Source organism: Lithobates pipiens, unplaced genomic scaffold, assembly GCF_037356315.1.
Source record: "Lithobates pipiens isolate NorthernLeopardFrog02 unplaced genomic scaffold, aLitPip1_a1.2 Scaffold_1, whole genome shotgun sequence".
Taxonomy (NCBI): Eukaryota; Metazoa; Chordata; class Amphibia; order Anura; family Ranidae; genus Lithobates; species Lithobates pipiens.
In genome coordinates this window covers 127,156,696-127,169,002 of record NW_027507685.1, presented here as the reverse complement: position 1 = coordinate 127,169,002, position 12,307 = coordinate 127,156,696, and the positions used below count along the sequence as shown (strand labels likewise).

The 12,307-nt window shown below is 45.0% G+C and overlaps 1 protein-coding gene across 2 annotated transcripts in view; it reads left to right on the top strand.

Annotated features, from left to right (window-relative positions):
• The first annotated feature begins 206 nt into the window (after positions 1–206).
• HDAC6 (histone deacetylase 6) overlaps positions 207–12,307 on the top strand; it is a 97,817-nt gene continuing 85,716 nt past the window's right edge. Inside the window, exon 1 of one of the 2 annotated variants that reach the window (XM_077476304.1) lies at positions 207–307. The gene's annotated coding sequence lies outside the window, so the exon portion shown is untranslated. Of the gene's footprint in view, positions 323–12,307 lie in introns of both variants that reach the window. The other variant, XM_077476312.1, reaches the window with a different exon arrangement.

Genomic DNA, 12,307 nt, shown 5'->3' with positions numbered 1-12,307 from the left:
GTGGGGCAGAGTGGGGTGGGGTAGGGAGTGTGGGGCAGTGTTGGGTAAGGTCAGGGAGTGTGGGGCAGAGTGGGGTAGGGTGAGGGAGTGTGGGGCAGTGTTGGGTAGGGTGAGGGAGTGTGGGGCAGTCCTGTAACAAGAACCTTCCATTTAGTCTCACCTCTCATTGCAGGAGGCGGAGACAGTACGCCAAGCTCCTCCCTCGTTTCTGCCCGCTGAGCTCACTCAGCGATGGGTGGGTGGGGCTGATCACGTGCCCTGGAAGTGACGTCTAACACCGGGACAGGCGGAGGACTTGAATCGCCCGGTTAGTGAGTAGCTGGTGTGTGCGGGGCGGAGGGTTATCGGCTGGCGCCGTGTATATCTATATATAGCGGTAACACATAGGCGAGGACTATTTTCCAGGCCGCCTTGCTTGTTGTAGTGGACATTATATGTATACAGTGATAGCAGAGGAGAGTCGTATAGTTAGTAAATAATTGAGCCTGACGGAAATAAACTAGGAGCTGGGTGTAGAGAAGAGGACTTGTGGCCGGCCAGGGGGTTCCAGTCTCCACACTGTGCCAGAGCTCCAGCTAATGCCCCATACTGCGGGTGTGCCTCACCCCCTGCGGAATGATATCGTAGCTCCCGAGTGTCCCTGATTCCTCCTCATTTTGGTCTGATCCATATAGTTTACTTTTTATCTTTCAGAGTGTTTCCCGGTGCTTAACCTTTCAGAGCGATTTCTAAATTGCTGCATTTGTACATTTTAAAAGCCAATATAAAGGAATAGTAATGGTAAAAAATACCTTGTGGGTTCAATGTACCTTTTTTTATTTTTTTGGTTATTTATCATTTACGGGGGTGTGGCAGGGGGCGTGTCCTGTGCCTGCCTATGTTTGCTACTAGGTGTCCCTCATTGCCATCTCATAATGTTGGGAGGTGTGTGATATGGTTACACGGCACCGGTTGGGGGGGGCAGGTATCCCTCAAAATGTCAGATATGCAGCGCTCTGCCGGAGGTTGTATCTATAACCAAAACTTCTTTCTTTAGTTTGAGATGGCATGCAGAAGGATTTCTTAGAACCTCTTTCAGGCTCTATTACTATCAGGAGATTCCATCACTTCCTGTCTGGTAAAAATGTATCCAGAACAGAAAGTGAAGGGAAATCTCTGTAGTGGAGCCTGGATAGGCAAACAAGTGTTGGGTATACATGCACTCTAAGGCCCTTCCAGTCTAGTCTGGGTTCACACCAAAGACGGATCCTTCTCACAGCACGCTCCGGTGTGTGCTGCTTCACTGTTTCAGGTCCAAGTTCAGCCCGATTTTCTGCAAAACGCACCGGACCTGCTGCCAAGATATGTGAATCGGCTCCATAGAGAGCCGGTCAAAATCTCCTGCTATTGCGAATTGGATGTGGTATGAACCCAGCCTTAGAGTCCGTTCACACAGGGGCAACTTGGGATCCGACTTCAGGTCGCCCCTAGTCGCCTCAGGTCGGACAACATTTAAAAACCAATGTAAGTGAATGAAAGCTGTCTTAATGCACGCTACTGAAGTCGCTCCGACTTCAAAAGAAGTTCCTGTACTACTTGAATCCGACTTGTAGGCGACCGGTACCCATTGATTTCAATGGAGGTCGCCTCCAAGTCGGATTTCTGTCTATACGGAGGCGACTTTGACAGAATTATTAGCTCTGAAGGGGGAACTCCACGCCAAATTTCTGAAAAAAATTTGGCGTGGGTTCCCCCTCCGAGAGCATACCAGGCCCTTAGGTCTGGTATGGATTCCAAGGGGAACCCCCTACGCCGAAAAAACGGCGTGGGGGTCCCCCCAGATCCACACCAGACCCTTATCCGAGCACGCTACCCGGCCGGCCAGGAAAGGGGGTGGGGACGAGCGAGCGCCCCCCCCCCCCCTCCTGAGCCGTACCAGGCCGCGTGCCCTCAACATGGGGGGGTGCCTTGGGGGAGGGGGGGCGTGCGGCCCCCCCACCTCAAAGCACCTTGCCCCCATGTCGATGAGGACAAGGGCCTCTTCCCGACAACCCTGGCCGTTGGTTGTCGGGGTCTGCGGGCGGGGGGCTTATCGGAATCCGGGAGCCCCCTTTAATAAGGGGGCCCCCGGATACCGGCCCCCCACCCTATGTGAATGAGTATGGGGTACAATGTACCCCTACCCATTCACCTGTAAAATAAAGTACAAAAAAAAAACACAACACACGAGATAAAATAATTTATTGCACAGCTCCGGGGGTCTTCCGTCTTCGGGGGTCTTCTCGCCGGACTCCTCCGCTATCTTCTTGTAGCTCTTTTGCTAGCGGAGGAGTCCGGCTTTCTTCCGCGCCACCGGCCTCTTCTCCCGACTTCGGGGGTCTTGTCCCCCTCTTCGGTTCTTCTGCCGGGCCACCGCGCCTTCTTATAGCTCTTTTACAGGCGGTGGCCCGGTCTTCTGTCGCCGCCGCCTTCCGTTCTTCTCCTTCTTCTTCTCCTGGAGATGTTGACTCGACGAGCTCTCCGGCCGCAATGCCAGGGACGCGCTGCGCTGCCACTTATATAGGGACAATGGGGCGGTGCCACATGGGTTGATGTCAACCCCTTTAAATCCATGAATGCATTCCAGGTTTAGGTGTCCTTTTATGAAGCAGTGAAATCTATTCACTGCTTCATTCTCCGGCATTCACAGAGGAGATCTTTCTCCTCTGTATGCCAGTTTATAAAGCAGAGTAGATCGCTTCACCCTTGGAGGAGTGAAGTGATCTACAAAAGCTTCTAGCACTGGAGAATGGCCCCTAATACTGCAATCTCGTGAGACTTTACGAGATTACAGTACTAGAAATTCACTGATACACAGAGATGTCAATTTATTAAGCAGTGATAAATTATCACAGCTCAATACACTGACACACAGTGTGATTAATGTTAATAAAATAAAGAGTACCCCTACATAATATATACATGTATACACACACACAGACATTATATATACACATACATTTTTTATATATATATGTATATAGATATATGTATGTATATGTATACACATACATATGACAGGGGGACATGGTTACAGTGTTGGGGGGTCTGAACGAGGCATAAGGAAGTTAATTATCTTCCTCTTTCCGGCTCAGATCCCCCCACATTCTCTCTTCACTCCCCGATTCTCCACCTCTGAGTTGGTGAATCGGGGAGTGTGAATTCTGACACAGATCGACAGTGAATCGCTGAGATCCCAGCTTCATAAACTGGCCGTTACTGTGTCATTCAATGAGGATTCTCAGTGTGCGGAGATAATCGGCGGGAGAACAAGTTTAAACACTTCTACCCTGATTATCTCTGGTTCATAAACTGTTTATGGGCTGATCCTCTGGATCACTGCTGATCACTGCTTCATAAACGGACACCTTAAAGAGGAACTTTACCCATAACAGCTTACTTCTTGCTGGAGGTGGCCATTTTGCTGAAGACCAGAGCAGCAGTAAATCATAAAGCCAAACTAAACTCATCAATTGAATGGTTTAGAAAAACAGATAGCAATCATAGCATGCCAGGAATGTAACTGTCACATTTACTTCTGTCTTCAACCAAACCATCAAATAATTGGTGTCATAACTGATCACACGTGCAGCACCATGGCAGTTGCAGATCAAACAGAAGCAGCTTCCTTGGTTGCAAAGATAGGAGGGTCTAATTCTGCTTTAAGGCTGTCAGCAGAACATCCTCTACAAATTCAGCAGTGCCTAAAATGGCAGAGAAACTGAGCATGTGCAGATTAGGGTGAGACAGTGAATTACATAATTTGTAATAAAAACATCTTTGCCATTCTGAAGCTTCCCTCCAACCACTTAGCATATTATTTTATATATATTGTGATTCCGTACTTGCTAAATATGCTGCAGAAATCTCCCTCCCCTAAGTCTGGCTGCAACCATTTTAACTGTGGGCAGTTGAAGCTGCTGCCTGTTCACTCCCTGGATTTACACAGACACACACAGGCAAACCAACAGCCCTGCAGCTCTCATTGGCCCTTTTATGACTCATCCCCCCTCCCTTCCTGGCAAACTCTCACAAGAGTGAGAGAGCGATGTGCATGATGTCATAAGCCTGGGCTAATGACCAGACAAGAAACAGGAAGTGGGCTTTATAAGGTATTTACTGGCAGAAATATAATGTTTTACTATCCAAAGTTAAAACAACAAGAGCAGAAGATAAAATGACTGAAGGTCCGCTTTAAACAGTATAGGCATTTATTTTAACCACTTCAAGACCAAGCCTATTTCTGACACTTGTTGTTTATAAGTTAAAATCAGTATTTTTTATTTGCTAGAAAATTACTTAGAACCCTCAAACATTATATATAATTGTTATTTTTAGCAAAGACCCTAGAGAATAACATGGCGGTCATTAAAATATTTTATGTCACACAGTATTTGTGCAGCAGTTTTTCAAACGCAATTGTTTTTTTTAAATACACTTTTTTAAAATAAAAATGATAAGAAAACAGTAAAGTTAGCCCATTTTTGTAGCGTATTGTGAAAGATGATGTTATGCTGAGTAAATAGATACCTAACATGTTGGGCTTTAAAATTGCTCACACTTGTGGAATGGCGACAAACTACGGTATTAAAAATCTCCATGGGCGATGTTTAGAAATTTGTAACGGTTCACAGTTTAAAGTTACAGAGGAGGTCCAGTGCTAGAATTATTGCTCTCACTTTAACGATTGCGGAAATCCCTTGCATGTGTGATTTGAACACTGTTTACATTTGAGGGCACAACTTACGTATGCGTTTTCTTTGGATCGTGGGACAGGGGCACTTTAAAAAAAAATATATTTTTTCTTATTTATTATTTTTGCATTGTTCCTTTTAAAAAAAAAAAGTTCTGATCTTATACTGACTTATTCTGATCACTTTACATTTATTGCTGTCGCAAGGAATGTAAACATCCATTGTGACAGTAAAAGGCAGTGACAGGTCCTCTTTATGGAGGGATCAGGAGTCTAAAAGACACCGAACCCCTCCTCTGGACTTCAAAGTATTCAAAACGGCAAAATTGGCGTTTTTGAATACCTTCGATTTTTTTTTTTTTTTTTTAATTGACGTCGTTGGTTGCTGAGTAAACCGGAAGTGACGTTCTGACGTTACTTCCGGGTGGGCTACTACAGCGGAGACCCGATCAAAGCCAATTCTGTCTTTGTGTGGGAAGGGAGACCTAGGTGGAGGGGAGGAGGGACGTCCCCTCCCACTCCTTGTGATAATAGCTGAGTGCCCCCCCCCCCTCTTGTCAGTCAGAGTTAAAGTGGTTTGGTACCTAAAAATGAAAGTACATGTTATTAAAATCAACAGATAGCATACTTACCTAAACGAACCCTGAAAAAAAAAAATATTATTTACTTACCTTTTATTTCTGATGTTTCAGCTGACTTCCGGGTTGTCCTCCCGTGGGAGTAGGCGTGGCTATCGTCCTCGCAATGGTCCCTGGGAAATTTGTAAGCTATTTCCCAAGAATCCATGGGGGACAATGAAATTGCGAAATCTCGCGAGATTTCATTAGGACGCCGGTCACGTGACGAGGGCGTGTACGAATTTGCCATTTTTAAAGTGGGCAGGCAGCTGTATCTGCCATTGCACTGCTCTCACTGAGCATGTGCAAGATGGAGCGGAGCATGCTGGGAGCCAGACGTCATCATATACCAGGAAGTAAATGCCTGTGGGCTTCAGACGCCCACACTTAAAATGGAAAACGCCAGAGCAGGTTTTTATAAGTCATCCTGAGGAAAAGATTTGTCGCGCCGGGGGTCAAATAAACGCCGGACGTGGATGCCAATCGAAGGTAGCACTCGCCCACCTGTGAGACAGGTAAGAAAAAAAAAAAAAAAGAGCGGAATCCCACTTTAAATCTTCCTAATCAGCACAGCACATACTCCCTGCTGTTTGGAGAGTCCCAGCTCTGCCTCAGCAGATGGTATGTCAGACCTCTGCAGAGAGACCACTGCTTCCACACAGAGAGCATGGGGTCTTTTCTGCTTGCAGGGTACAGGCTTTTCTTCTCAGACTGTGGTTGCTTTCTAAAGAAAACTAAGTTTAAGACACTGAATTGTTTTTATGCACCTAGAACAGGGATCTGCAATTAGCGGACCTCCAGCTGTTGCAGAACTTCAAGTCCCATGAGGCATAGCAAGACTCTGACAGCAATGCATGACACTCAGAGGCGTGATGGGACTTGTAGTTTTGCAACAGCTGGAGGTCCCCTAATTGCAGATCCCTGACCTAGATGGTATTTTTCCTGATTCACACTTCTGCTGCTCTGTGAGCCGTGCCTCCTGAAATGCAAGGTAAAGGTCCCTGCAGCCTTTGCAGCCATTAATCCTGGCGGAGTACCATTAGGAATAATGGCTCCCTTACACATCCACTCCAGCAGAAACCACCCATACCCATGTGAATCTAGCCTTAAAGTGGAACTTTACCCATAACTTAATAAAACAAATGTTCTTTAGCAAGGAACATACATTCATAATTAATAATAATTATATAATTATAAATAATTCACATTAATAATTATGATACTAAAATGAGTGTGCCGTAAATTACCTCTGACATTGCTCCTATTTCTTCTTGCTGAAGACGGCCATTTTTCTGAAACCTAGAGCCCCTGAACAGCAGTAAATCATTAAGTGGAACTAAACCCATTGATTTAACGGTTTTAAAAAACAGTTAGCAATACTGGCATTCCAAGAATGTAACTGTTACATTTGCTTGTTTCCTCAACCCAACTGTCAAACTATCAAGGGTTTAATTGCACTTTAATGCAGAGCTCCACCCATTGGGAAGATCTGCTTGTCTGCCTCCCCTCCCCCCTCCGCTGCCACATTTGGTACATTTGGGGGGTGGTTCGCCGTGGTGAACTGAGCCAAAAGTTCGGCCCTGCCTTCTTTCCCTGCAGTCTTCTGGGACTCCTTACAGGTCCCAAGAGACTTTGGCCCATTCACAAATTGAATAATTGGCTGAGGTGAGGACACCGCTGGATCCTTGAACAGGTAAGTGCCCTAATATTAAAAGTGAGCAACTACAGTGTGTGTACCTACTGACTTTTACTTTTATTCTGAAGGAGCCTGGAGTCTGAAGGAGCCTGAAGCTCCTCTTTAAGGCTGTCAGCAGATCGGCCTCTACAAACTCGGCAGTGCGTACAAATAGAGAGCAACCGAGCATGTGCAGAGCAGGGTGAGACAGTGTGTTACTGGATTTTAAACAGTATAGACACCAATTTTTAACCACTTGCAGACCACACACCATCGTTTTATGTCAGCTGTTTGAAGAGAAATATCATTGTTATGGCAGCAGCTAGCTGCCATAACACTGCTATCCTTTTCTTCAGTGAGCAGTTCCGTTTAAGATTAAAAGTGGTCTCTGCGGCGGATTTGCATTCACGAGATCACATTTATCGGTGGCGGGAGAGGCTCCCCCCCTCCTGTCGTGCCCCCATGCCCTTCGCTGCTTACTTACCAAAGCCGTCGGCAGTGGTGGAGGCGTTTGGATCTTTACCCTTGCTGGGGATGGAGATGAGTGAGGGGAAGATAGAACCCACCCGTCTCCATAACAGTGCAGGGCATTTATTTTTATTTTTTTAATGACACATTTTTTTTTTATTGCATTTTAGTGTAAATATGAGATCTGAGGTCTTTTTGACCCCAGATCTCATATTTAAGAGGTCCTGTCATGCTTTTTTTCTGTTACAAGGGATGTTTACATTCCTTGTAATAGGAATAAAAGTGACATCATTTAAAAATAAAAGGTCAAAGAAATAAGAAAAAAGTAACCGCGTCCCGCCGAGCTCGCGTGCAGAAGTGAACGCATACGTGAGTAGCGCCCGCATATGAAAACGGTGTTAAAACCACACATGTGAGGTACCACCATGATCGGTAGAGCGAGATCAATAATTCTAGCCCTAGACCTCCTCTGTGAGACCCCTTTCACACCAGGGTGTTTTGCAGGCGCTATAGCGTTAAATATAGCGCCTGCAATTCGCCCTAAAAAAGCTGAACCATTGTCTGTAGTGTGGAAGCCAGAGAGCTTTCACACTACAGCGGTGCGCTGGCAGGACGTCAGGGAAAAATCCTGCCAGCAGCTTATTTGGAGCGGTGTGTTTACCGCTCCTCCACCGCTGCTCCCCATTGAAATCAATGGGGCAGCGCTATAATACCGACGGCAAAACACTGCTATTGGTGTGAAAGGGGTCTGACTCAAAACATGCAACCTGTAGAATTTTTTAAACATCGTCTATGGAGATTTTTAATGGTAAAAGTTTGTTGCCATTCCACAAGCGGGCGGAATTTTGAAGTGTGACATGTTGGGTATCAAATTTATTCAGTGTAACATTACCTTTCACAATGTAAAAAAAAAAAAAATTGGGCTAACTTCTGTTGTCTTCTTTTTTAATTAAAAAAAGTGTATTTTTTCCCCAAAAATTGCGCTTGTAAGACCGGTGTGCAAATACAGCAATGACCGTCATTTTATTCTCTAGGGTGTTCGAAAAAAATGTATAATATTTGGGGGTTCGAAGTAATTTTATAGCAAAAACACCCCGTTTTTAATTTGTAAACAACAAATCTCAGAAAGAGGCTTGAATCCTTAAGTGGTTAATGTTTTACACAGCTATACCTGCAAAAAGGGCCAGCCTGAAGTCATCAAGCAGGACTTCATTTTCTAACTAAAGTTTCACTTTAAATGTTTTTTCCCAAACCCTCTAACTGCCACTTTTGTTGGACAGTTTGGTCTGTTAAAGTGGAACTAAACCCATTGATTTAACGATTTCAAAAACAGTTAAATTCTTGGCATGACGCGAATGTAACTGTCACATTTGCTTGTGCTTCCAATCAAACAGCTGTAGCTGTATGTCAGTTTATGGGAAAGATTCAGTGGGTACGCGCACTGACGGCCGTGATGTCCGCCGGCCACCTGGGATCGCTCCACAGAGAGCCAGAAAAGGGATCTTTCAATGTAAACACACAGATCCCCATTCTGTCAGGGGAGTAGAGAGAGATTGTCTGTTCCTAATGATCAGAAACAGTGATCTCTTCCAGTCAGTCCACTCCTACCACAGTTAGAAACACTTCCCAGGGAACACATTTAACCCCTTTTTTTTAACCACTAGTGTTAACCCCTTCCCTGCCAGTGTAATTTATACAGTAATCAGTACATTTTTATAGCACGGATCACTGTATAGATGTCACTGGTCCCCAAAAAAGTGTCTGATCAGTCCGCCGCAATGTCGCAAAATCACTGATCTGATCATTACTAGTAAAAAAAAAAAAAAAATTATAATAAAAATGCTATAAATCTATCCCCTATTTTGTAGACATGATAACTTTTGTGCAAACCAATCAATATACACTTATTGTGATTTTTTTTTTTTTTTAACAAAAATATGTAGAAGAATACATATTGGACTAAACTGAGGAAAAGATTTTGTTTTTTAATTATTTTTTTGAGGGATATTTTATAGCAAAAAGTAAAAAGTATTGCTTTTTTTCAAAATTGACATTTTTTTTGTTTATAGCTCAAAAAATAAAAACTGCAGAGGTGATCAAATACCACCAAAAGAAAGCTCTATTTGTGGGGAAAAAAGTACATAAATGTTGTGTGGGTACAGCATCGCACGCCCGCGCAATTGTCAGTTAAAATAACGCAGTGCCGTATTACAAAAAATGCTCTGTTCATTAAGGGGGAAAAGCCTTCTGGGGCTGAAGTGGTTAAAGATGGTTGAAAAATACCAGACTTAGGTCTCATTCACACGAGGCAGATCCGCTCAGGAGGAGATCTCTCCGTTGATCTCCACTGAGCTGGCGGATGACAGGTCCATCTCTGCTTACTGAGCATGTGGGTGGACTTTCGGGGACTTGTATTGGTGCACTGGCTGTCAGTGGCGAAGTGCGTCAGTGAACTAGTCACAGTCAGGAGTCAGGCTTATAGACCAGTAGCTATGGCATTAAAGAGGTTCACACCGACTATCAGGATAAGGTTACAAGTGGGTCTTCCTGGGGGATGATGCAGGCTCACTTAAGTCACGAGTTCTAAGCACTAGCTGATCCTCACCAGAGCGCCTGATGGTGGAGATGGGTTTTGCTGCATGCTAGTACCAGGTTGTGGTCCTCAGAATTGCCCCACCACGTTGTGAGCAAGCCGGGGGTCCAGTAGCAGGTTGTGAATAAGCAAAGGGATATTCAGTAACAAGCCAAAGATCATTACAAGTGGTTGCTGGTTGAGATGAAGCAGAAACGTAGTTGAGGAACAAGCCAAAGATCAGTAACGAGTGGTAGTGAAGATATGGACAGCTGCAGGTATTCAGAGGAGGAAGATAACGGCTAGAGAGAGCTCAATAATCTGGCAACCAGGAGGTGCAAATATATGTTTAACCCCCTGGAGCCGACACCTCCCACTCCTTTAAAGGTTTTCAAATGCAGGGCCAGGTCTATGATCATGTAACCACCGTGATTGGCTGTCGTGGCGGTTACATGATTGGAAAGCTCCCGATCGCAAGCATTATAATGTGGCTGGTTGTCAGTGGTGAAGTATGAAAGTGTACTGGCTGTCAGTTGGGAAGTGCATATAATGCCACGTACACACGACCGGACTTTTTGGCAGACTAGGTCCGCAGGTCTTTCGACGGAGTTCCGACGGACTTCCGAATGAACGGACTTGGCCACACACGAACGGACTAAGTCAGTTCAAAAGTCCGTTAGTTTTGAACGCGATGATGTAAGATGGGACTAAAAAAGGAAGTTCAGTAGCCAATAGCTTCCCTTGCGTCGTATTTGGTCCGTCAGACCAGCATACAGACAAACGGTTTTCCCGATAGGAATTGAGTCTGTCGAACAGATTTGAAACATGTTCTATTTCTAGGTCTGTTGGTCGTGTGTACGCGGCATGAATTCACTTTTCAACACAAAATGAAAAGGTGAACTAACACCACATACCCTACCCCTACCTCCCACCTTTCCCACCCTCATGTAGGGATCCGGGGATTTGAATGACACAGTCTTCTTCCCTTTGTTTCCTTAGGGACACCAGGATGAATTAGAGAAATTCTGATCGGTCAGAGCGGTCACATTCCAACACATGGCCAATCAGAATCACTCTGATCCATCCCCAAGAGAAAACCAGGGCTTTCAAATCCCTGCATCGGCTTTGTGGGCAGTGAAAGCTGCTCAGCCCTAGCATTTAATGAACTATTTCATAATGTTAAAGCGGGACTCCATCCTTACCTTCAGTCTTGCACATTTTCACAGGCTCCTCTATACTGAAACTGCTTACTCATATTTCACTACACACTGTGAGCTCACAGTGTGTCTTAGAAGCTGCAGCAAGTCAGATAGGGCCAGCTTCATTGCCTGGCTGGAAGATGTTCAGTGTCATCCAGGTTTTTCCTTCTCTGGCCTGCCTCTTTCAATCATTGTATTTCAATTATTTCAATCATGGAGACTCAGCATCACATGTAGGTATTACCGCAGCTCCCTGTTTTCTATGAAACCGTAGAGCACCCTGCCGGCCCTTTCCACTAGCCATGATCTGCCTACATTGTACAGAGAAACACAGAGCCCCAGTGATGATGTTACTACCATATTTTCCAAGGTATAAGACGACCTTCTACACTAAAAGAAAACAGCCAAAAAGCGGGGGTCGTCTTATACGCCGGGTATAAAGCAAAGCCGTCTTGTATGCAAGCCGCCCACTGCATATCATCCCTCTGGATGCTTACTGAATGTGCGGTAATACTGTATACACCACTGAGCCAATCCTGGCAAGCGATGTATTCTATTAGTGAATACAAAGCCTGCTCGGATTGGAGTAACCACCTCTGCCAATTCGAGCAGGCTACATACGGTAGCCTGCTCTGATTGGCTTTGAGAGTCAGAGGCGCGGGCTGATGATGTTACAGCCCCTGCCAATCCGAGCAGGCTTTGTATTCATTAATAGAATACATCGCTCGCCGTGATTGGCTTAGCGCGGTATACTGTATGTATACTGTGAGACAGTGTTAACTGTTACACAAAGCGCTACTGAACATACAGCATTACCGCACATCCAGCAGGCTGACAGACTGGTCGGAAGGGGGTCGTCTTATACGGCAAGTATAGCACAAATCCAACATTTAAAATGGAAGATTAGGGGGTCGTCTTATATGCCCAGCCGCCTTATACGCCGGCAAATACGGTAGGTCTAAAATAAGGTATATAATAAAAATGCAAAGGCTTTACTAAATCGTTTTATTAGCATGTTGATAGGTGGTAAAGGAGAAACCAGGGCAGGCAAAATAAATTTGGAAC